We start from the raw sequence: 26,117 nt of genomic DNA, 5'->3' as shown, positions 1-26,117 counted from the left end.
CTAGAAGAAATGAGTCAGGACTTTGTAAAACCTAGAACAGATTGCTAGAGACGCTGTATTGTTTGAAGTTGTCCACTTGCTGTGGACAAACCAGAAGGAAATACCCAAGACGGTGACAGGTCTGTAGCTCTAAGCCTGTGGCATTTCTGGGAGCCATCTGACCCCTTCCCTTGCTCCCTGAGTCAGGAACATCAGAACATCTAGTGATGCAGAACAGAGTTAAGTAGAAGAGGAGGACCGTTGAAGCTGAGTACCTGACTGCCCAGCTTTGGCCTCTGTGTGGTCCTGCCCATCACTGTGTGCGGGCTCTCTTTCCCTTGCCAAGTCCCTCTGCCCCCAGAAAAGCCCACAGCCACAGAGAATACTCACATTTGGCTATCTGGTGCCAGGGCATTGGAGACAGGGGTTCTCGCTGCTCCTGACAGCATCTGTAAGCCAGGCATGCTGATATACTGGTTGCTAGGCACCAGGGGGATGATTAGGATGGAGCACGAGAAAGTCATTCGAAGAGGAAAAAAAAACCCTGCATGTCTCCCAAACTTAACCTTGATGAGGAAGAAAGCCAAATTTAGGAGGGGAAAGAGAAATGTCAATATTTCCTTCATATTTGAATTTGTGGTTTTTAATTTATGTGCTGAACTCCAGGGGCAGACAGACATATCTTCTTGCACGGCTCTCCGGTTACTCTCCCCCGCGCATCTGCATCCTGTTCTCTGGAAGGCGTCGTATATCACAGGGTCCTGAGATGGGAGCATGGGAGTACAGGAACCTGGCTGTGCTGGTACCCAGGCAGGCTTTGCTAAGCATGTTCGTAAGCCTTCAGCCCATTATGGGGACTCCTCCATGTCCCCCAAAGATAACGAGGATGAGAAAAAAATTGCATTGAGGCAAGAAACACAATTTGCACTACAGTTATGCTCTCTTGTAGTTGGCCCTTTTTGATTTTGCTGAGATTTTTAAATTTTATGCCATGTTTGTGGGTATTTTGCTTGTGTGTGTGTGTGTGTGTGTGTGTGTGTGTGTGTGCCATGTGCACACCGGGTGTCCAGGGAGGTCAGAAGACGTGGCAAGTCCCTTGGATGAATTAGAGACAGTTGTAAGCTGCCACATGGATGCTAGGGATTGAATCGAGGTCTCTGGAAGAACAGCAAGTGCTCCACACTGCTGAGCCGACTCCCCAAGCCCTTGGCCCACATTTACTTTATTTCAAGACAGACATCAAGTCCTCCGGGGCATAAACATGCATTACCACATGAAGCAGAATGTGGGTCCCAGGAAGGCAAGGCCAGCCTGATTGTACATAGAGAGAGACTGCCCTGATGATATTGGCTGTGGAGAGGTTTTTATTGTAGCAGTGCTGCCAAGGAAGCTACTGTTATCCCAGCTTGGAAACTGGTTTCCTAGGGGGTGGAAAGTCTAGAGAGCCCCGTGGAGGGGGATGCAGGCCTTAATGTTTAAACTTCAGGAAGCGGACTTGGTTTGGCGGGTAGAGGACTTCCCACGCGAGTTCAAGCCCATATAACAGAAAGCCAGGCATGTGATGGCACGTCTGTGATCCTGGCGCTTGGGACTTGGAGGTAGGAGATCAGGAGTTCAAGGCCAGCACTGGCTACAAAGCAAGTTGGAGACGAGCCTGGGCTCTATGAGATCCTGTCTTCAAGAAAGGAGGTGAATGAAGAAGGTGAGCCATAGCTAAGCTGTGGGACTGTTTAGTGACGCTGCCCTGCTAAAACCGTCGCTTCTCGGCCTTTTGGCTAAAGGTTTTAAAACTTTTACATTTTGTTGAGATTTTTAATTTTAAAACTTCTCAACCCTGAGAGTATCCTGCCCACCTTCTGGCCTTCTAGAGAGCACAAACACTCTGCCCCATGGTTCCTGGGTAGGGAGCCACAGTGCCGTCATTTTCCTTGGGAGTTACTCTTTAAGTCTAGGAGCTGGGATAAGAGCCACATTCCTGGACCCTCTTGCTCCAGGTCCCCATGTGCTTGGTGACCCACCAGCTTGGGCCTCTTTCGTGGCTCCTGAGACATCTGCTTCCACAGACGTACTGCTGGTGTGGTGTGTGGAATATCATTTCCTAGGTGGGGGGAAATCCAATCTGTCTACAGGACTTTATTTCAGGATTTTCTTGGAATGTGGTGAAAATCTGTGTTTCTACCATGGGAATGTTCAGCAGAAATCTGTGTGGCTCCAGTTACGGGGTGGTCTGTGTCCTGAGGACCCGAATGGTTATTTGATGGGCTACTTAACTTTCCTGCACATATGAGCCCAGGAAAGGGGGACAGAGAGACTTTACCAAATTCCAACACCCCCATTCCTCTCCCAGGGCAACCTCTTGACTACCCTCTGGGGAAGAGCCCACTGGTTTAAGAAACAAAGTCGATTTCTACCAAACAGCCTCCAATTTTAGAAATGTTTGGGGTTATAGCCAAATTCCGCAGTCTTTAATACCAATTACCTTTTCTTCCTTTTTGAAATGACAACTCTGTTGAGAAAGTCTGGATTTCCCAAAAGTCACTACCACTGGGCTGTCTGCTCATACACTAAAGCCAAAAGTTACTCAGGATGGAGCATGACCCCAGGAAAGGGCTCTGACGTCAGGGAGCCCACATCCATGGGTGCAGGAAGGCTGGTCCTGTTCTTTACCTGGACAGCGCTGGAGAGTTGGCTCTCCCTTTCCTGGACAGGTGGTGTGGGCATGGGAGAGCTGGAGGGCTGACCAACTCAGCTACTACCCATACTCAAATCCAGGGCTTTGAGCTGCCCCACCCCAGGACCTACCCCATCTATTAGTTCCTAGAGCACCCGAAAGATCCAGTCCTGCAGGACCAACGCGTGCAGGGTCTCCATGACTCAGGGCAACAGCGGGACATCCAAGAGCAGTCTCAGTGAGGGTCCAGGATCAGTGATGTCACAGAAGCCAGGGGCCTCAGACCAGTGACTCAAGGCAATGAACATTTCCAAGTGATGTTGATTGGCCAAAGGGTCTACTGGTTGACACACCCTGACACCACAGCTTGTGTGGCAAGACTTTTATTTTGTATTGGGGGGAGGGGTACAAGGGTGGAGAGTGGTCATGGAAGAACAGGAAAACGAGTGGGATTTGGGTATATGATGTGAAATTCATGAAGAATCAGTAAAAATATTGTGGCGGGGGAAAGATCTCAAATCCTACCACATCTCGGTTGTCTTAGTTCGGGTTTCTATTGCTATGAAGAGACACCATGACCGTGGCAACTCTCACAAAAGAAACATTTAATTGAGGTGGCAGCTTACAGTTTCAGAGGTTTCATCCTCTGTCGTCATGGCAGGGAGCATGGCAGCTGGGAGCATGGTGGCGTGTAAGCTGCATGTTGCTGGGAGGTAGCTGAGAATTCTACATCATGTAGGCAGACAGGAAGTGAACTGTCTCACTGGGCGTGGCCAAAGCATATGTAAGACTTCAAAGCCCGCCTCCACAGTGTCACATGCCCTCTAACAGGACCATGTTGCTTTGATTGGTTGATGGAAAAATCTGTGTCAGCCAATGGCTTAGCAGAGCAAAGCCAGGTGGGAAACCAGAACAGAGATATAGAAAGTAGGCAGCATCAGAGAGATACCATGTAGATGCCAAAGAAGAAGAAGGACACTCTTGAACCTTACCAGTAGGCTACAGCCTCATGGTGATACACAGATTAATAGAAATGGGTTAATTTAAGATTTAAGAGTTAGTTAATAAGAAGCTTGAGCTAATAGATCAAACCGTTTTTTAATTAATATAGTTTCTGTGTGATTATTCGGGTCTGAGAGGCTGGGAACAAATGAGCAGTCTCTGCCTATAAGACTACACCTGCTCCAACAAAGTCACACCTTCTAATAGTGCCGCTCCTTTGGAGGGCATTTTCTTTCTAACCACCAAAATGATATATTCACGTTTTCCAATGGTTCTTTTTTTTTTCACACTAGGGAGAATGTGGAATTGGTCTAGATGTCTATCAACAGATGACTAGATAATAAAATGTGTTACACAGTGGGGTTTTATTAATCTGTAAAGAGAAATGTAATTATAAAGTTTACAGGAAAATGGGAGGGATCAGGAATGCGTTAGCTGAACTAGCCCCAGCTCAGAAGAACGAACACCGTGTGTGTTCTCTCATGCTCAGGTTCTAGATTGTTATACATACGTGCTCTGTGGCAGTGAAGGTGTGTGAAGGCCAGGAATCTAAAAAGGAGAAAATGACGGGGCTGTGGGTGGGGTTAGAACTTGGGTTTGAATGCAGAAGGGAGACCCTGGGAGCTAGATTGTACAAGCAGTGTGAAAGCGAGATGGGGGAGAGGAGCAAGTGAGTAGAACTCCATCCAAAACAATGCTATTAAGAAACCTGTTATGTTGTGTGCTAAGAGTAAAGAGAAGGTTATGCCCGTGAGCCCCATCACGCTGAGATAACACTGGAGCAGAGCCCTAATCCATACCAGCCAGAGGCTGGACTGAGAGCAGCTGCTGTCCAAAGAATGCCAAGGGTTGCAAGCAGCTGCTAAAACCAAACAGAGGTGAGAAAGAACCCCCCACACACCTAAGACTTCAGAGGGAGCATGGCCCAGTCCACAGCTTCAAGCATGGATTTTTCAGCATCAAGAACTATGAGAGAGTAAGTTTCTGGTTTTAAACTAGTCCGCTATCATTTGCTACAGTGTTTCTAGGGCGGTGGTTGTTGTGATGGAATTCTGTGCTGTGGAGTGTTCTGCGCCTGGTGGATGGTGAACACCCACGAGTGCTGAGCTGAGCGCTGGGAAACTGCTCATGCCAGCAGCAGCTCCCCACTCCTGGTGGAGAAAGAAGGCTTGAACAGACCAGACAACCCTCAGTTTCTTTCCTCAGAGAAGCTTCTTTTCGCTGTGGGTGGTGGCTGCTGCAAACACTCTCTCAGGGCTGAGAGTGACAGTTAAATGCTCAGTCCTACCCTGGACGTCCATCTCTCACACCCTGACCCGAGGCTCAAGGAGTGTCCCAGAAAAGAGGATGGGAAGAGTTTGAGTGCTGGAGGAGGATTCGGAGTGCTGTGGAGCCTTGTCTCCTGGGCAGGACATGGCTTTCAACAGCTATAATTAGCTTCGTGACACAGGACCCCTCAACATCCCATTGAGAGTGGGGGTGGGTCTCATAAAACCCCGCCCCTCCCTTAGGAGCCACTGGAAATCATTGCTTGTGAAAAGTGGACATCCTCTTTAATGGTGTCCATGCTCCTGTAAATAACCCTCCATAACTAAGTGAACAACCCTAATTGAAGTCATTAGGAAACACACAGACAAAAAAGAAAAGAAAGAAGGGGGCTGATTGGGGAGAGAATGGGCTCAGCTGGAGTGGGGGAGGACAGTAGAGGGTTATGGGGTAAACGATCAAGATACATTATATACAAACACAAAGATGCCATCATGAGATCCATTATTATATATAATTAATAGCCATAATAAAAAATAAAATTTAAAACTGCCAGGCACAGTATTGCATGCCTGTAATCCCAGCACTCAGGAGAATCAGACAAAATCATTGGTTCTAGGCTAGCCTAGGCTAAATTGTGAGTCGTTGTCTCAAAAATAAATTAAATAAATAAATAAATACCATTCTCAGAGCATGGTCAATCAGAATGAAAACCCCTCTGACTCATCTCTCACAAGCTCTATGTGTGTCCAGATATAAAGTCAGCAATGGATTGAAGTCCTTGCTGAGCTGGATCAAATGGAAATGGAACAGATACAGAGCCTCTTCAAGTGTGTGTTTGACCAGCGGAAACCTGCATCTCAAAGCTGGTAGGGATCCTAATGCTTGCAACAGATGGAGTGTTTCATTGCTAACACTGTGTTTTACGAGTTCAAGTTTATAATATTCATGCATTTGGATGGATGTGGAAGCCAAGGGGAAGGTCCAGATAGCCCGTCAAGGTGCTCTTTAGTTAAAGGGATCCAGATGTTTGACATGGACAGGAGAGAGAAGCTTCTGTAGTAAAGGGGACCACAGACAACATCTAGCAGTTTTTATATTCCTGTCCACAAATGTGGAAGTCAGACACGAACCGCCAAAAGTTTCAGTAAGTAATGATTACCATATAAAACGGTGATTTCATATGTCATGAGCTTTTCCATACAGCTGGCTCTGCTGGCATGTCAAAGCTATGCTTCACAGGATTTTATATGAATGGATAAAAGTAAATTTGAACCTTTAAAAGATCACTGCAAGACACACAAACTTCCTGAGCGTGGGTGCGTTTGCCGCTAGATGGAAACCTCCTTGCAGAAGCGGCGGGAGAGGTTTAGTAACACGTGGGCACCAATGGAGGGTGGACAGAAGTCCAGCCCAGCACAGTGGTAACAGTAAGGAAGCGGCTGAGGCAGGAGGATTGCCATAAGTTTGTGGCCAGCCTGGGCTCCTAAGAGAGACCGTGTCAGAAACAAACAGAAACCATAAAACAAGCCAGCAGAGTAAACTAGAGAAATGGTTCTCTTGCTGCTCTTGCAGAGGACCAGAGTTCAGCTCCCAGCACCCACACCGCACACTACCCACATTTTCGAGGCATCTGACACATAAAAGAAATAAATCTAAATAGCATAACAGTTTTCTAAAAACTGGGCACATTTTAGTATCTCAGTATTTGTGTTGTTCATATCACAGGTTTTTTTTTAGTTAGAAAAAAATAAATTTTTAAGTTTACTGTTTTAATCATTGAACGTGTATAATTCAGTGGTGTTAAATATACATTGATGCTGTTTACCACCGTTATCATTCTCCACTGTCAAAAGTTTATCGCACCAAACAGGAGCTGTGCCCTGGGACTTGTGATCCTCCTGCCTCAGCCTCCTAAGTGCTGGGATTAAAGACCATACTGTGCCCAGCAATTCTGAATATTCATTTTTATTAGCATATACTCATTGTACATAAAAGCAGATCCTGTTTGCTGTGTGTTGTAATAGGAGCTGCGGGGCTGCGTCCCCAGCACCCTGGCCACCTGGCTAGCTTATGCCCCAAAATAATTACACAGACACTGTATTCTTTTAAACACTGCTTGGCCCACTAGCTCTAGCCCTTAATGGCTAATTCTGATATCCCGATCAACCCATCTCTAATAATCTGTGTAGCCCCGGTCTTACCGGGAAGATTCTAGCCTACGTCCATCCTGGGTCGGAGCTTCATCGCGTGCGCCTGCCTGGGAGAGGGGCATGGTGTCTCTCTCCAGAGAGCAGAGCTGTCGAGACTGAGCTCACTTCTTCTTCCTCCCAGCATTCTGTTCTGTTTACTCCACCCACCTATGTTCTAACCTATGAGGACCAGCCAAGCAGTTTCTTTACTTTTTTAACCAATGAAATCAACAGATTGATATATGACACTCCCTCATCAGCTGTGTCGTCCTGCTTTCTGCCAGCGTCGGTGAGTCTCACACCCCCTGGAAATGGGAGCCTGGAAGATTTGCTTATTTCACTCAGCGTAGAGTCATTGCCTTCATTTGCCTTCTGGCGCTGTGAACAAACCCTCTCAAAAGCTGCTTGCAGGAGGAAAGGGTTTCTCCGTCATCCAGATTAGTGACCGCCCTCGAGAGAAGTCAAGGGAAAAGCTGAGAGGCAGGATTGAAGCAGAGGAGCCCTGCCTGCTGACTTGCTCCCCTGACATTCTCAGCTGCCCTCTCACACAGCCCAGGCCCACCTGCCTGGAGGGCTCTCAACTGGCAGTCAAGAAAATGTCCCAGAGACGTGTCCGCAGGCCAGTCTGATGGAGGCGATTCTCAGTTGGGGTTTCCTCTTCACAGGTGTGTTGACTGAGGTTTCTGTCCTGCCGGGTTCCCGCAGCCTTTAAGTCCCAAAGAAATCACAGAGGTCTACATTAGTTATAAACTGATGGGTCTAGTAACTCAGGCTTCTTATTAATTTGTATAACTTATATTAGCCCATAGTTCTTGTCTGTGTTAGCCACATGGCTTGGTACCTTTTTCGGCGAGGCAGTTACCTCTTGCTTCCTCTGTGTCAGGGTGATGACTGCAGTCTGAATCTTCCCTTTTCCCAGAATTCTCATTGCCCCGCCTCTACTTCCTGCCTGGCTACTGGCCAATTAGTGTTTATTTAAAAATAATACAAGTGACTGGGTACAGACCATTGTCCCACTACACAGGAGTATAGAGTTGACAGTCGAGATTAGCTGTCACCATCAGGGTTCATCCCCCTCAGTGGTGTGTCAGGACATTTGCCGTGAACGCTGCTGTGCAAACCTGAGCTCCTGCTTTAGATGGTCTCTAGGAGTAAACTGGTAGATCTGGAGGCAATCCTATGCATGGGTTTTCTGTTTTGAATTTTTTATTTTTTCTTCTTTAGTAGTCTCTACCTGCTGTCTGCAATGATCCTACGGGCAGTGCCGAAGGGTTTCAGCTTCCTCACACCCTCGCCCACACTTTTGCCCTCGGAGCTCATGTGTTTGCTTCAGATCAGGGGTATGAGGTCGAGCAAACCACTTCCTCCCACTCTTCCTTTAACAACAGTCCTGGGTTTGGTAGGCACACCTTCTCCATCTCCTGGGCAAGCCCTCAACTCAGAGTGGTTGACTACTTACGAAGCTGCATATTATCTCTGTACAGCTGCCCATGGGAGCATCTGCGCAGGGTCACTAGTGGCTAGCACTTCCCGGAGGCCAGATTCAAGGGTTACTAATCGTGTTCACAGACTGTTGAGCTGGGACAGAGCCATCTGCCAGACACACTCTCCGTAATCCTTGCCAGGTTTCCCCAGGCGGTCAGAGCTACGTCAAGTCGATGATGCCTGGACCTATTCTAGACCCTTTGGTTGGGAGAAATTACTTCAATATGAAGCTATCAGCCCAAACAGAGCAAGCGATTTTAGACTGGGTGAGCTTGGGGAGGGGAGGCAGCATCTCTCAGAGCAGATGCTGTCAATCCATCTGACTGACAGCACTGAGGATGGTCATCGTGGGTCTTGGCGTGGCTCCTTGTGCTTCTGAATCTACCCAGCCTCCTGCAGTAATCAGAAAAATGATCACATGTAGGAGCAAAGAAAAGACACACGTGGTCTCCAGATGCCCCCATCAGAGAGGGTGCTCCCAGATGAGAGGAAACGGGCACAGAGGGAGAGATCAAGATATGGGAAAGAGGCTAAAATTAGCTTGTACCTCTCAGTCGATAGCACACGAGAAGAACTTTTAAAGTTGGCCATTTTAATGAATATTGATCGTGAAAATTATGTTCTGGGCTACTAATAAATCTACAACTGAATTGGGAAACCAGAGCACCCGCGTATGTAAACCCACGTATGTAAACCGGACAAGGGATTGCGATTAGGTAAATGGTCAGTATGGACTCGAGTGAGCTCTCAGTGAGGCAGCAGAGGAGAGCTTCCAAACAGGGTTGGGTGCCCACACCCTGGAGGAACCTGCAGGCCAGGCCTACTCCCATAGGAAAAGAAAAACATAGACAATTCTTGTTAGGGTCCTTTACAAACCTGAAGCTTTAGCGTCTCCACCCGCTGGGCTCGGAGGGTCCTCTCCAAACATCTCCCTGTGTCTCTGCCATCTCCCCTACCTCGACACAGCTGTTGATTTGGTTTCTCTTCTCTCATCTGCACCCCAACACCCCACTCTAACTTGTTCAGAAAAGATCTGCTGCAAACAGATAAGAAAGGGTCGAGGGAAAACCTGGTTACTGCCGACTTACGGGCACCCTGAGGATCTTGAGGAATGTAAAAACTGTGTGGGACTCTCTGGAAAGGACTCTCTTCCCGGGACCTCCGGAGAAAGCCAGGGTAGCCACGGCCACACAGCAGCTAGAGCAGGAAGCCAGAGGTACTAATGGAGGAGCCAGAAGGACCTGAGTTAGCTTTATTTATTTGTCTACTTGACTTGTGTTTGTCTGCTTCTCTGGATGGCTTGCTTAGGACCCGGCAAGGATGTGTAAGGACATCTCTTACACAAAGAGCCAGCAGGACACTTGAACGGCATATGCCTTCCTCCTTGCTGTCCTGCCGAGCCCAAGGGCTGGTCTGGCGATACAACCTCTAAAGAGGATTAACACATCAAGGTTAAAATATAAATGTCTACAAACCCCACAAAAATAGATTTTTTTAAATGTAAAATGAAAAGAGTGTTCTCAAGCAGGTTGGGGACATCCTGCTCAATGTTACCAAGCAAGCCTTGTCCCTGGAACTCGTGTCCCCAAGACTCTTTGTGGATACTTCAGCAAATATTTCCCTGTATTGACTACAAGGCCGTGTACCTGGGGATTTGGTCCCTTGGAGCTTCCTTCTAGGGAGTGGCATTACAGAATGCAGCAACTGGCAGTGAGCAGTGGGTGAACCCCTCATGGAATGGCCTCTGTCGTCTCTAAGAGAAGCAGACACAGGCAGGGCCCCAAAACCCTAACCTCCTGGAGGATGAATTCTAGTTGGTCTTAATAATAAAAACCTGGAGTCAGATATTAGCGGGTGAAAGCTGAGAGATCAGAGAAGCAGGGTGGTCAGTCACTAGAAAGACCGTTGACCTTTATCAATGCTCAGACCGAAGGGGCAGTCCTGTCTCTACGAATCCTCAGACTGCGTCTCCAGACTGCATCTGTCTCCACCAAACCTCAGCCTGCAACTGAGCTCCTGTCTCCTCCTGCCTTATACTCCTCTCTCCGCCCAGCCATATCCCTTCCTGTCTCCACCTCCCTAGTGCTGGGATTAAAGCCACCAAGGACTGGCTCTTTTCTCTTTGAGACTGGATCAATCTAGTGTAGCCCAGGGTACATAGTGTAGCATTGAACTCATAGAGATCCGTCTGCCTGTCTCCCAAATCCCAGGGATTAAAAATGTGCACAACCCCTGCCTGGCCTCTAGTGGCTTAGCCCTGCACTCTGATCTTCAGGCAAACAAACTCTCACTACAACCTCTTAACTAGAGGCAACTGTTCCTGGGAGTTTATAGTCTGGTCCTTTTCAGTTTCTCCTGTGTCTCCTTTCCAGGGGCTGCATGGCCCAGCAATCTGGACAAGGGCCAAGAAGCCAAAGACCGTTGAAGTCACTCCCTCCACTCTTCCACTGACACCAGCGACCACCCAGCCCAGCCAAGCCATATGGCCCTTTGCTTGCCTGATGTATGAGGTGGGTAGCAAACCTTTCCCTCAGAAGAGGACTCCAAGGGATTAATTACCTAAAACCCATAAACATGTATCATTATAACTCTTATTCCTGTTTCTACTCAGAGCTGAAAAGGTCAAAAGGAAAGAAAATAGCGAGCCAGGTTCTGAAGGCAGCTTCCTCTGCCTCTCTGGTATTTCCAGACTGGTGGAAGACTGTCCCCAAAGCGCTGGGATTGTCTGATGCAGAGCCACGGTTGGCACATTTGAGGAGGAGGAGGCCAAGAACCCAGTTGAAGTTTGGACAAAACTGGGTTCTAGGTGTTCCCATACCTTGTCCTAACAGTGCACAGACGTCTCTAGTGAGGCCCAGAAGATGTGTGCAGGCCCCAGGGGCGTATAAGTTTACCCTTCAAAATCTTTGGGGAGTTGGCAGGATGTGTAGGGCCAGTAAGCTGAGTTTGGGTTTGAAAGGTGTCGTTTAGAAACACCGCCTTCTGGACATTTTCAGGGAGAGCAGGCATTTTATGCGTGAGAACCGCACTAGTCCACCACGCACACTCCCTCAGGAGAGTCCCTCGGAGATGCTGTCCACAATTCCTCTTTACTCTGAGGCCTATACTCCTTCCCCTGAGCCTCCCTGCAGAGTCCCTGAGGTCAGCATGATCCATACATCTATCCTTCACTCAAAACAGACACATGATCTCTCTCACTTTCCAATCCCAAGGACACCCCCAGTTTGGCTTCCCCTTGGGGGAGCTCCCACAGGTGGCTGTCATCTGGAAGGGCCCATCACGTGCAGGTAGGAAGCTGTCCCCACCTCAGCAGTCGGACCCTCTCCTGCTTAGCCGTGGAAAGTCAGAACACAAAGAGAAGGAACACAGCAGCCATGCCCAGGGCCAGGTAGAGGCAGGGTAATTCTGTGACATTGTTTAAAGCCATGTTTTTTTTTTAAAATATTTGTTCAATATTTATTTAGATGAAAGGCCTGGTTCTCTAAGTAAATAAATGGAAGGCTCAGCAGGAGGAAAGGCCCCAGGGCAGGCAGCTTCAACCTCCCCCTAGTCTCCGGAAAATACACTTCTGGCAAGAATCTGTACCACCTCTCAGCAAAACAAAAGCTCCACAGCTAATCTCACCCACCTGCCAGCCAAGGCTCCTCTCTGGAGCAGGCTGGCAGGGGGCTACCTCCTAACTCCAGGTGTTTTTAGATGCCACCCTTCTTCCCTGGCCCCTCCCCACCTCACAGGGATTAGTCCAGGACAAGAGTACCCCATCCCTTCTCACTCTGGCTTGGAGCACTCAGCTGGCCCACCCTGACTAAAAGACAGGCTTCGCTTCCTGTCGCTGACGCTTGGCTGTTCTTGCAGAGGAAAGCTCTGTGCCTACCCCTCCCCCTCCCCCTCCCACCAGAGCTCTCTGGAGCTGCACAGCGCATCTGATGGGGACCTGACCTAGAAAGTACAAGAAAGTTAGGAAGGGCGCAAGTTGCTCTTTGGGTCTCATAGGCTCCACCCTGGCTCCCTTCCCTGATCTCCCCTTCGGATCTTCCCAGCCTTTACAGTGCTACTTTTGATACAAACCCTTCCAACCCTGTAGCTTGCTAACTTTGTCCTTGGCCTCCTCTGTCAAGTCAATTCCGTGGTGGCAGCTTGAACTGGCTTTTGACTTCAGTGAAGTACTCTTCCCTGCCTCTGGGGCAACAACTTTCACTCCAACACCTTTAGCCCACAGCTGTGGCTCAAAACTGCCCCTCAGAACACACCCCAGAGGCCAGGTGGAGTAGAGAATGTGTTCACAGAACCTTCTCGACTCTTGGCAGCACGGGGCTGAGAGTTCCAGAGCAGACACCTAAGAACGTGAAGTCTGAGGTGTGTGTGCTGGGGCGTGTGCTCCTATGTGCTGTGTTTATTCATATGTATAATGAACATTGTGCGTAACTTTTAAGGAAAACATTTCTGAGACCAGTAGCATGGAATTCCTCAGGAACCATGTGCGCCCCACTTACGAAGTTAGGCAGCCGTAGTGTCTGACACGTTTCCTCTCATGAAGCAGAGACAAATCAACAACAGCCCCTTTCCTGCCATTTTATCTGTGCGATGAAATTAAACACCTGGGCGGTTGTCCTGGGTTTCCTCACCTATGATGGCCATGACCCCTGAAAGCCTTGGGACCCGACACACACCTCTTACCCCAGCACTAGATGGGCAGAGACCAGTGGATCTCTGAAGCCTGTTAACCAGCCACCCTAGTGGAAGAGAAGAGCTCCCAGTCCAATAAGAGGCCGTGCCTCAAAGAGTAAGAGGGAAGACAACTAACAAAGTCCTCTGACATTAACCGCTGGTCTCCACGCATGCACACATACATAAATACACACACATCCATATGTACATACCCGCATATACCACACACATCCATATGTATATACCCACATATACCACACACATCCATATGTACATACCCATATATACCACACACATCCATATGTATATACCCATATATACCACACACATCCATACATATACATTCATATATATCACATATGTATACACACATACACAAATACACACACACATCCATATGTACATACCCATATATACCACACACATCCATACATATACATTCATATATATCACATATGTATACACACATACACAAATACACACGCATATCCATATGTATACACCATATAGACCACACGCATCATATATACATTCCTATATATCACACATGTATACACACATGCATAAAGCACACACATGTATACACACATGCATAAATACACACATCCATATGTATACACTCATATATACCACACACATCCATACATATACATTCCTATATATCACACATGTATACACACATGCATAAAGCACACACATGTATACACTCATATATATACTGCACACACATATATACAGCCATATATATACCATACACATGTGTAGACACACACATATATGACCCACAAGCGTATACATCCATATATGTAACACATATACACACCCATGTGTATACACCCATATTATGTATATATATATCCTCCACACACACCCGTGTGTATATACACATATATATACCACATTCAAATGTATATACCCATACATATACCACACACATCCATATGTATACTCACACACATGTATACACACATATATATACCCCCATATCCATATGTATATACCCATACATATACCACACACATTCATATGTATACGCCCATATATATACCACATACACACATCTGTATGTATACACCCATATATACAATGTACACACAAGAAGAGAGAGACTTTATGGTAGTGTGTTTATCAGTGTCTACAATTATAACTTAGCATGCTGGGAGTTATTTTTCTTTGAAGGGTTATATAAAATATGCAAGTATTTGTTTCACTGCTTAAGCAAACGAAAATATACATACAAATATAATTCTGTTGCTGTTCAGGGTTTTCTGTTTACTAAGACTTACAGTTTGTGTGTGTGTGCGTGCACGCGCGCAGATACCTGCAGAGGCCAGAAGAGAGCATCAGATCCCCTGGAGCTAGCAGGACTATCAGTTATGTGCTACAGGACTTGGGTGCTGGGACTGAATACAGGTTCTCCGTAAGAACAGCAAGGGCTCCTAACCCACTGAGGTTAGAGAGAGAGGGGGGGGGAGAGAGAGAGAGAGAGAGAGAGAGAGAGAGAGAGAGAGAGAGAGAGAGAGAGAGAGAGAGATCTCCTAGGCCCCCGATTTCTTTCCATTAAGTTTAACATTACTTTGTTAAATTGCTGTGGAGTTTTAATTGTTTTAATTGTTTCCAGTGTTTGTCCCAGCCCAGTGGAGATTACTGAACTATTACTCTAAGCATATCTCTGGAAGCTTCCAGGGTTTTCATTCTGCCTGAAGCCTACATCCTTAAAGCCAAGGGAGTGATACATTCCTGACAGAAAAAAAATCTAGTTTTTGAATCCCTAGAGAGCCAATACTCAGGGTTAACACTGGTCTGGGGTTAAATTTAACCTACCAGGTTCCCTCTTCCCCTCGCTTGTCCAAGATAAGCCACGAATAATTTGAGCAGGGTAGAGAGATCTCTGCTTGGGGACAGGAGGCATCACATTTTCTTCACCCGGTATTACTTTGTGTTTTGTTCAAATCCAGTGTCAGCCTTTTCTGGTCAGTGTTCCAGATCCCCTCCCTCTGCACAGCCCGTCTCAGACCAGTCAGTGAAATCAGCGATTGCCAAGTACGCATCAAAAGGAGCAAACATCCTCTCTGCAGACAGAACAGTTTTCGATTCACTTTTGAAATAAGTTGATACCTAATGAGATAGTTCAGATAGGCCTTAATGCAGGAAAGTAATATGCCTCGCTGCCTCAAATGCAAAGCCTTTGTCTTTTTTTTATAAATTTATTTATTTATTAAAGATTTCTGTCTCTTCCCCGCCACCCAATTCCCTCCCCCTCCCCCAATAAAGTCCCCCTCCCTCATCAGCCCAAAGAGCAATCAGGGTTCCCTGCCCTCTGGGAAGTCCAAGGAACCCCCACCTCCATCCCGGTCTAGTAAGGTGAGCATCCAAACTGCCTAGGCTCCCAGAAAGCCAGTACGTGCAGTAGGATCAGAAACCCATTGCCATTGATCTTGAGTTCTCAGTAGTCCTCATTGTCCGCTATGTTCAGCGAGTCTGGTTTTATCCCAGGCTTTTTCAGACCCAGGCCCGCTGGCCTTGGTGAGTTCCCAATAGAACATTCCCATTGTCTCAGTGTGTGGGTGCACCCTTGCGGTCCTGAGTTCCTTGCTCGTGCTCTCTCTCCTTCTGCTCCTGATTTGGACCTTGAGATTTCTGTCCTGTGCTCCAATGTGGGTCTCTGTCTCTGTCTCCTTTCATCGCCTGATGAAGGTTAATATTCAGGAGGATGCCTATATGTTTTTCTTTGGGTTCTCCTTATTTAGCTTCTCTAGGATCACTAATTATAGGCTCAATGTCCTTTTTTTATGGCTAGAAACCAAATATGAGTGAGTACATCCCATGCTCCTCTTTTTGGGTCTGGCTTACCTCACTCAGGATAGTGTTTTCTATTTCCATCCATTTGCATGCAAAATTCAAGAAGTCCTTGTTTTTTATTGCTGAGTAGTACACTTACCCCTGGACCCAGCAATACCACTCTTGGGAATATATCCAAGAGAGGCCTTATCATACAACAAAAGTATATGCTCTACTATGTTCATAGCAGCATTGTTTGTAATAGCCAGAACCTAGAAACAACCTAGATGCCCTTCAATGGAAGAATGGATGAAGAAAGTATGGAATATATACATATTAGAGTACTACTCAAAGCTTTTGTCTTTAAGGGAGCAGCGACTTGCAGAACTTGACTTTCAGAGTTCCTTTGGGGGCCTGAAAGAGTGGATCACAGCGCCCTCCAGTGGACAGCAGTGGTTTAACGGCTGGCGCCAAAGAGGAAGAAAACACATTTAAATACTGTTTCACCTTCTTGCCATTCCTTTTCCGTTTTAAACATCTTTTAAATTAGGGCGTATATGGAACCGACAGCATGTCATGATTTAAGTTATTTTCTTTATTGACGATCCTTCACCCAACAACTGACTCTCAGTTTCACCCAAACACAATTTCTATTGTTCGCTGTGGGGTGCCATCCATTCAGTCGCTCTTTCAGGCACAGTTACTGGATATCCACTTGGTGCCCGGGGCTTTGATTTATCGTGTGTTATTCGCCGCATATATTTCTGTTCAGTCGCATTCAAGCTCTTGACTGTGGTGCACAACACAGCCTTTTGTTCGTGATCCGTGGGTGTGCGTGAGACGTGACTCCATGCCTTTACAGATCCATTGCGGTGGCTTTCGTTTGGCCTTAAAGGCGGTATCATTTGGCTTGGAGAATGATGCTGACTGAAAAAGGAAATCCGGGCAGCAGCCACCCTCCTCCCCCCGACTGCATGTCAGAGTCACCTATAGAGATCCCTAAACGGTATTTACCAGAACACACTGCTCAGAGATCTGGCATCTAGTCTGGGAGTGAGGCCCAGGTATCCCAAGGGACCTCCTGTGTACTGGCGTGAACTTCTCCTTCATTCTGGCCCAGTTCATGCCAGGTTGTGCAGATGGCAGTCGAATGATTAGGTGTTTCTGGTTAGTGGATCATGGAAGGCATCATTACTTCAAAGTACAGAGCTCGAGGCTGGGTGCAGGAGGTACACCTATCACCTCAGTGCTCGGGAGGGGCCGGGTGCAGTGGGGTACACCTATCACCTCAGTGCTCGGGATGGGCCGGGTGCAGTGGGGTACACCAATCACCTCAGTGCTCGGGAGGGGCCGGGTGCAGGAGGTACACCTATCACCTCAGTGCTCGGGAGGGGCCGGGTGCAGTGGGGTACACCTATCACCTCAGTGCTCGGGAGGGGCCGGGTGCAGTGGGGTACACCAATCACCTCAGTGCTCGGGAGGGGCCGGGTGCAGTGGGCACACCTATCACCTCAGTGCTCGGGAGGGGCCGGGTGCAGTGGGGTACACCTATCACCTCAGTGCTCGGGAGGGGCCGGGTGCAGGAGGCACACCTATCACCTCAGTGCTCGGGAGGGGCCGGGTGCAGTGGGTACACCAGTCACCTCAGTGCTCGGGAGGGGCCGGGTGCAGGGGGACACCTATCACCTCAGTGCTCGGGAGGGGCCGGGTGCAGGGGGACACCTATCACCTCAGTGCTCGGGAGGGGCCGGGTGCAGGGGGACACCTATCACCTCAGTGCTCGGGAGGGGCCGGGTGCAGTGGGCACACCCATCCCCTCAGTGCTCGGGAGGGGCCGGGTACAGGGGGACACCAATCCTCTCAGTGCTCGGGAGGGGCCGGGTGCAGTGGGTACACCTATCCTCTCAGTACTCGGAAGGTAGAGGCAGGAGACCTAGGGATTGAGCTGCCTCCTAAGTGTGTAGTGAGTTAGAGGACAGCCTGAGCCATCTGAATTCGAGTAGACAACTCTTATTTCTTATGGAAAAAAATTGTGGATGCAAAAAATACTCTGTGGATGTTCATGCATGTGTGGGTGCAAGTGTGTCTGTGTGTGTATGTGTGTGTGCAGTGTGTGTGTGTGTGTGTGTGCGGTATGTGTGTGTGTGCGAGTGTGTGTGCGAGTGTGTGTGTGTGTGCGGTGTGTGTGTGTGTGCGGTGTGTGTGTGCGGTGTGTGTGCGGTGTGTGTGTGGTGTGTGTGTGCGGTGTGTGTGTGTGTGCGAGTATGTGTGTGTGTGGTGTGTGTGTGGTATGTGTGTGTGGTGTGTGTGTGCGGTGTGCGGTGTGTGTGCGGTGTGTGTGTGCGGTGTGTGTGCGGTGTGTGTGTGGTGTGTGTGTGCGGTGTGTGTGTGTGCGTGTGCGGTGTGTGTGTGTGTGCGTGTGCGGTGTGTGTGTGCGGTGTGTGTGTGCGTGGTGTGTGTGTGGTATGTGTGTGGTGTGTGTGTGCGGTGTGTGTGTGTGTGTGTGCGGTGTGTGTGTGTGTGCGGTGTGCGGTGTGTGTGCGGTGTGTGTGTGCGGTGTGTGTGTGGTATGTGTGTGGTGTGTGTGTGCGGTGTGTGTGTGTGTGTGTGCGGTGTGTGTGTGTGTGCGTGTGCGGTGTGTGTGTGCGGTGTGTGTGTGCGTGGTGTGTGTGTGCGCGTGTGCGCGTGTGCGGTGTGTGTGTGCAGTGTGTGTGCAGTGTGTGTGTGGTGTGTGTGTGGTGTGTGTGTGTGGTGTGTGTGCGGTGTGTGTGTGTGTGTGCGGTGTGTGTGTGTGTGGTGTGTGTGTGCGGTGTGTGTGTGTGTGTGTGTGCGGTGTGTGTGTGTGTGTGTGCGGTGTGTGTGTGTGTGGTGTGTGTGTGCGGTGTGTGTGTGTGTGTGTGTGCGGTGTGTGTGTGTGTGTGTGCGGTGTGTGGATGACAGTGGAAGCCAGAGCACCTTGGGTATCTTTCCTCAGGCATCATCAACCTTTTTCCGAAAATAATGTTTTTACTAATTCTTTGGTAACAACATACAAAGTATTGATCACATCCCTCTTCCTTCTCTTTCTCCTCCTTCTCCTCCTCCCTCTCCTTCTCTTCCTCCTCCTTCCTGTTTGGAGATAGGGCCTCTCACTAGCCTGGCAAGCCTGACGCTGCTAGGCTGTAGAGAGCTAGCAACACGCACACAGCACCGCACTGACTTTCTATACATGTTCTAGGGATCTGACTCAGGGCTCTTGTGCTTGCAAAAAAACTACCAACCAAAGCAGCGACAGGCAAACCGAGGCCACAATCGTCAGGGGATCTGCTCCTAGATGCACAATCAAATGACACTGTGGCAGCTAGCCTTGTCACCCAAGGCGTCATTTGAAATGAGCACAATAAGAATGTGGCAGGCGTAGGAGCCAAACGGCGCCCCAGTGGTCCAGTTTACCATACACAACTCTGCAGGTCTAAGATACCATCTCCTCGGAATCCTCTTCTCGGCTGAGCGTGAGCGCTGCCCACTCTGGGACGGAGCCCAGCATTGCAGGGATGGCCTGACTGTACCTTACCGAGTGCAATCGTGTAATGGGATTCTGCATCAGGCCACTCCTGGCTGAGAACAGGACCCCATTCGCCTCAGGGCTTCTACCTTTTGCTGACTTTGTCATCTTGGGCAAGCTTGAGCTCATCAAGTCTCTTGTTGCCCAGATTCTTGTGCAAAACTGGTACAGCAATAGCAAGGCTAACACAGAATGCGCAGCCAAGACAGAAATTGCCACCCCTCACAGCAGGTTCTTCTGATGGATTTTAGTGTGTTTTCTAGAACCTTCAAAGGCTTTGATGTAACTAACCCCTTGCGGCAAATGTCATATGGACTTTACAAACCTGAGTTCATGGCACAGGCTTAAGAACCAAGTTCCAACAACATTTGGCCCGTGTTGCATTCTTTGGATCAGATAGACAAAAGGAGTTTAGTAGGGACTGAACCCACAGCGTTGCACATGTAAGCTCCTACTGCTGAGCTACACCCCAAGCTTTAAAATCATAGGATTTGATTCATTTGATTCATAAACTAGACGTGAAGGTGCATGCCTGGAATCCCAAAATTTAGGAGGTAGAGGCCAGAGAAACAGAAGTTCAAGGTCATCTTCACCTACATAATGAATTTGAGGTTCTCCTGGACTACGTGAAACCATGACCCAATGAATGAATGAATGAATGAATGAATTTGCCTAGGGGGCAAGTATAACTGTATACTTGGACCTAAAAGAACAGAATGTGTGTCATTCTGGCCAGGCCAGGCAGTGACTGGCTCTGTCACAGTTCTAAGGCCTGCCTGAGACTGCAGAAGCGGTGCTGTGCCTGGCCTGACTGACCTCAGGTTAGCTGCATGCTGAGGGTCGGATGAAGAAAACTGATTCCTCCCTGCCCGCCACCCCCACCCACCCCAGCATCTCATCCCACTTGCCCAGCCCCTGGTTTAGATCCGCTGTAAGGCTCCTGGATGTGGGTCTGTGTGCACACTCTCAATAAACAAACTACAAAGGGGCGAGTCTGTGGCCAAGCCAAGGCAAACACAACTGTGAAAACCTATCCCGGCTTGCCCCAAGGCATTTCCAAAAGGAAAATAAACACTGTGAATGAACAGCACGCTCTAATTCTCTGCCTCGGGGGAGCCAGGGGAGGAGGGCCCGCTGTTTGCAGTTGGGATGGACTTCTGTGCTCAGCTCTGCCCCCCTGGGAAGCCCTGGGGACCCCCGGTTTCTGCCACCAGCCGCTGATTCTGGGAGAACACGCCTCTACATAGGGCAGCAGCTGGGCAGCTGAGTACCTGGGAAGTAGGAAGTCACTGCTGGCCTCACCTGTGGGCTGTAAGAAGCCAGAGTCTGTCCAGCAGATACACAGCCAATGACTATTGATTGTCTCTGTGTCTAGATGGCTGATTATAGTTTCCCATGTGTGAGAATCGGTGCACTGGGTGGAGCCGATTCCCAGCTCCACATCCCTAAATCCTGGCTCAGAAGAGGGTTTGAGGTCCTGGATTCTCATGTCAGTGAGCTCCCAACAGGCCAGCCTTGAGCACACTCTGAACATGGGTACTAGGACTGTTCCCCCCCTCCCCCCGCCGCCCCTCTACTAAAGCTGTACCCTGATGCGTGCTCCCTCTTGAGTAGCTCCCTCAGGAACCCAGCATCGTAATGCATAAAGGCTGTTCGGTGCAGATGTTACATGAAAAACGTTTTCAGCATCTGGACTGTTCCCCAGGGCCAGAAGTCCGGTGGTACCCTGAAATCTGCCTTCAAACCCTAAACCGGAATAGGGAGACAGTGTGTGGCCACAACACCAGTGAACAGGAAGGAGCAGGCCATGGGGAGGGAGGGTCTCCTCACAGGTCCACACAGTTCACCCGCCACATCGGAGCAAGCTTGGGGAACCACTTCACTTCAGCGACACTGGGGAACACCCGCTGGGTCCAAGCCTAAAAGAAGAGAGAAGGCCCCATAGGAGGAAGCAGGCAGAGAGGGCTGGAGTGCACAGTGACCGGAGTGGATGTCCCGAGGCCGCAGGGGCTGAAAAGCTTGGCCACTGTAGTGTAGACTCAATAAGATGAGGACTGAGATGGTTTAGGATTTTGATAATGACAAAAGGAAAAACAAATCTCTCCTGTATCAGAAGAGGAGATCCTAGTGCTCCCTAAATTTATGTCCTCCCCAGAACCTCAGTGTGTCACCTTGTGTGAGTCACTACAGAAAGCCCTGAAGAGAAGAGGGTCACCCAGAAGCATAAACCACAGTTCCCCAGGACTGATGATGTTCAGGGCCTCGCAGGAAACTAACGTGGGGGAGCTGAGAGAGAAGAGAGGGTGGGGAGCAAGGGTGCAGCACTGGAATAAAGCCCCAGAGGGCCCAGAGGGTCTGTGTCCATTCCCGACAGCATCCCTGCCAGGAGCCGCTCCTCAGAGCCGAACCCGCAGTGGCTGTCACTCCCCAGGCTGCTCACCCTCCTTTTCCCTCCCCCACAGATTTTTCTAAGTTCGTATCACAGGATGTACACTTAGAGAAGCTCTCTATGCCCCCTCCAGAAGCCAGGCGATGTTCTGATGATAGAGTACAGAGATGCAGCTCACTGCTGAGCACTTGCTCACTCTGTAAGGCCCCAGACTCAACTGTCAGACTGAAGGAAAGAATGGGGGTCCTGGAGAGATGACTCCACAGGTTGGCTTCACAAGCCCAGCAACCTAAATGTGCTCCCCAGAACCTGTGTGAAGGGGAGAAGAGAGCCAGCTCCAATATTGCCCTCTGATCAGCTGCTCTCTGATCTCCACACGGCTGTCCCTTCAGTGGGAAGCGTGAGCGCAGGGTGGCTGCATTTACAGAGGTGAATTCCCAGGAGCCATGGGTTCCCTGGCTCTAGAACTCATCTGTGTTCTCTTGCCTTCGGGAATTCTTCTCCCTCCCTGCCGCCCTCTCTGTCTCTTTCAGAGAAATGTAAGAGCAACCACCTTCTCAGAGTTACCCATACTCCTGCCGTGTCTGAGTCATTAGTACCACTAGTCTCTTCTTCAGCAGCTGGGCGCCTAGGAGCCGGCAGCTGTGCACCAGGACCTGTGGTCTGGTTCTACCTTTGGGTATCCACTCAGTGGCTTTGCTGGAGACCAGGGCCTGGGGGGGCTTGGGAGATGGGATTTTCATATATGTACTTCCCTGACAGGCCAGCGGGTTTCTACTCCATCCCTGGTTGAGATGAATCCCTTGTAGTCATTGACTTTCAGAACACTGATGTGTTCTGTACCAACTTTGGGACATATGAGAAAGTCCTCTCTACACCAATAAGATCCTAACTTATTTTAAAATGTTGTCAAATAAAATTCAGAAATAGATACACTATAATCAAATGGGATTTATCCCAGAGAAGCAAGAGTGGCTCAGTATCAGAAGACCAATCAATGGAATCCACCATAGCGACAACAGGAAAAGACCCAAAATCCTCACCATAGCGACAACAGGAAAAGACCCAAAATCCTCACCATAGCAAGAACAGGAAAAGACCCAAAATACTCACCATAGTGACAACAGAAAAAGACCCCAAATCCCATCAGTTAGTGCAGAAAATGTTGAAGTTTGACACTCACATGTGATAGAAGTAGGGACAGAACAAAGACCCTCTCTGAAATACCTACAGCTCATGCCACAATCAGCCTTCGGTGTCTGTAGGTTCTCTGTCCACAGATTCAGCTGACTGTGGGTCCAAAATACTAGGAGAGTCTGCATGGCTGTCACCTCTCCACAAGACACCATAGGACCGTGGCAGTCCCTGGCTTGCAGGGCACCTACCAGGAGAGCCTGCATCTTTGTCAACTCTCCACAAACAATACCGTAGGACCATTGAGGTCCCTGGTTTGCAGGGCATCCCTCTGCACTGTCTTCACGTGGCCCACCTGCCTGTGTCCTCCTCTTTACAGACATCTGCCACTGGCTTGAGGGTCCACTCTAATCCTCATATGATATCATGTTTGTCTGTGTTGAGATAGGATCTTCCTGTGCGGTTAGCCTGGAATCCACCAGGTAAAGCAGGCTGGCCTCAAACACATGGGGCAACTCCTGCCCCTTGCCTCCCTCATGCTGAGACCGGCATGTATCTCCATGCCCGGATAATAATTTCTTAATTACACCTGCAAAGACCCTGGCTCCAAACAGGTCACATTCTCAGTTCGGGGGCAGAGGACACACGGGATTCATCGCAGGGATTCAAGGGTGAGACTCCACATTTCTGTTCTTCCTGAAGCGGTGGGGGCCCAGGTGTAGCACAAGTTCTAGGAAGAGGTCAGCCCACATCATCTGACGCATCCTATAGGTACCACATTGACTTCAGTACTGTCTACGTTTTCACGATGGCCGTTTCTCCAGCCTCAGGCAGCGCTGTCCCGCAGCCTGTGTGCCTGGCTCCCCGTTCCAAGGCTGCCCTTCCCCTGTTCTTTTACGACCATTTGCTTATTTGTTCATGCCGTTCTTGTTCCGAAAAAGGGTTTCAGACAGATGGCTTTTATTACCGGGCTACCAGAGAACACTGGGGTCCTGTGGTACACAGTCTCCTTGGCAAACACCAACTGCCGTGAAGCCAACATGAAAAGGTTCAAATGCGCTTTGGTCGAGTTTGACCCCAGTTCCCTTCCCTGCCTTCCCTCACTCCAGGGTACACACCCAGTCCTGCCTGTTCTAAACACTGGGTGTGTGGCTTCTTGTTTTCTGGGTACCCTCTGAATAGAGGAGGGTAGATTCCTGGTTAAACTGTAGGACCCTCTGAGAGGATAGATCATTGAGACGCTTGGGGTATTTAAGTAGAATTGTGTGTGCCCTGTGGTCATATGGGGCCCTAGCTGGCTTGCTGGAAAAGCTGCTAGACCCTTGGCTAATGCGTTATAACAAAGCATGGAGAAAGAGAGGCAGCTTCCTGGTTGAATGTGGGACTAGGAGGGTCTTTCTTGGGCTAGTCATTCTCCTCCTTACCTTATTTACTGAGAACTTGTAGAACGATTGGGCTTTGCCCCTGTCAAAGTCATTTCTACGTGTCCAGGTGTACGTGTGTGTGTGTGTGTGTGTGTGTGTGTGTCCATATGTGAGCTTATTTGGAGGAGGGGGAAGGCAGGGCACAAATAAACCTGTCTATACACATTAAATTGAGTATCTGTGTCCATCAGACTCTTCCCCCTCCCTGTGGGCAAGGCCCTGATGGTATCTGAGGACATCTCTCCTGCCTCTGCCTTCCTCCTACTCCCCCTGATATCTGGCCTGTGGCAACTGAAATGTTTTGGAAGAATGTGGCCCCTGCAAAGTCCTGCTGGCCCCGAGATGTGACAGGCACACTCAACAACTGGGCAAAGACAAAGAGGGCTGTCACACTTCTTGACTCATGGACACACTGCAGATTCTAGACTGGTACCTTGTGCCCAGATACAGGGCCCCATCTCAAACGCTTTTCTCAGAACAACAGCCATTCTTGGTGGCTCCAGAGAGGGCTGGTGACTCTGAGGCAGCAATGGGTGGAGGGAAGGAGGCCTTGGGCGAGGATGACCAGGCTGGAGGACCAGACAGGATGGCTAGCAATGATAGCACACACTTCATTAGACACCATCCACGTGAGGGGGCCGGTATCATTATAAGGTGTGAGGCACACTAGAGGTGTGACATTAGAGAGGCAGCAATTGGGGGTGGGGATTACCCAGGACAGGCAGGTGTGGCAGGCAGGCCGCTGCGCACCAGAGCTGCTGCAGACTGTGTGGCACCCTGCACCTCTGTGGCGGCCTTGCAGGGCTGAGGGAGCCTCCCACAGCAGCAGGCTTCCTGAGGAAAGACGAGGTCGCTGCCAGAAGGTCACTGTCATGACCTTGACCTAGTGTGAAACATTCTCCGGGTTTTCCCCGGCTGACTCTGGGCGGCAGGCAGAACAGAGATGGGAGAAGGGTGTTTCCATTGTATCTGAGAACACAGTATCCCACGGAACTCCTTCCTCATAAACGTGGGCAAGGACAACTGTGAGCTCAATGCATTTTTATTTCTACTTCTACATTTATATCTAAACTGTGGTAAAGGGGTGCCACCCTGAGGACCAGCTGTCTCCAAGCCTTGGTCCTCAGGATGGCACCATCGGGCGGTGATAGGCAGGACCTAACAAGAGGGGCTTTTTGTCATGGGACGTGCTCACGGGAGATTGTGAGAGCCCAGTTTCTTTACTCCCCCTTTCCTTCCTGTCCAGTCAGAGAGAACAGCAGTCCACCACACACACCCCTGCCAGGAAGCCCTCGGAGAGCAATGGGCCAGCTGGTCATGGGTGAATTCTCCAAAACTCTGAGCCAAAAGAAACCTCCCTTCTTTTTAAGTTAATTGCTTTGGGGTTTTTTGTCACAGTAATGGAAAACTAAATACCATCAATGTATGCAAAATAAAATTGACCATCTTAATGGCCAACTCAATACCGTGCTCACTTCAAAGGGAATAAACAGTTTACTCTGAGCCAAATCTGAGAGACTTGGGAACACAGATTTGAATTTGCTCAGAAGACATGTTCCAGGGTTGATTAGAGGGCTCAGTC

The 26,117-nt window shown here is 49.1% G+C and overlaps 1 protein-coding gene across 1 annotated transcript in view; it reads left to right on the top strand.

The window, feature by feature from the left end:
- Cldn14 (claudin 14) overlaps positions 1-26,117 on the top strand; it is a 95,199-nt gene that overhangs the window by 53,133 nt on the left and 15,949 nt on the right. Inside the window, exon 2 of the mRNA XM_075954461.1 lies at positions 10,968-11,105. The gene's annotated coding sequence lies outside the window, so the exon portion shown is untranslated. The remainder of the gene's footprint in view (positions 1-10,967; positions 11,106-26,117) is intronic.

The sequence above is a fragment of the Microtus pennsylvanicus genome, chromosome 1, assembly GCF_037038515.1.
Source record: "Microtus pennsylvanicus isolate mMicPen1 chromosome 1, mMicPen1.hap1, whole genome shotgun sequence".
In the NCBI taxonomy this organism is placed as follows: domain Eukaryota; kingdom Metazoa; phylum Chordata; class Mammalia; order Rodentia; family Cricetidae; genus Microtus; species Microtus pennsylvanicus.
This window is presented reverse-complemented; position numbering and strand designations above follow the sequence as displayed.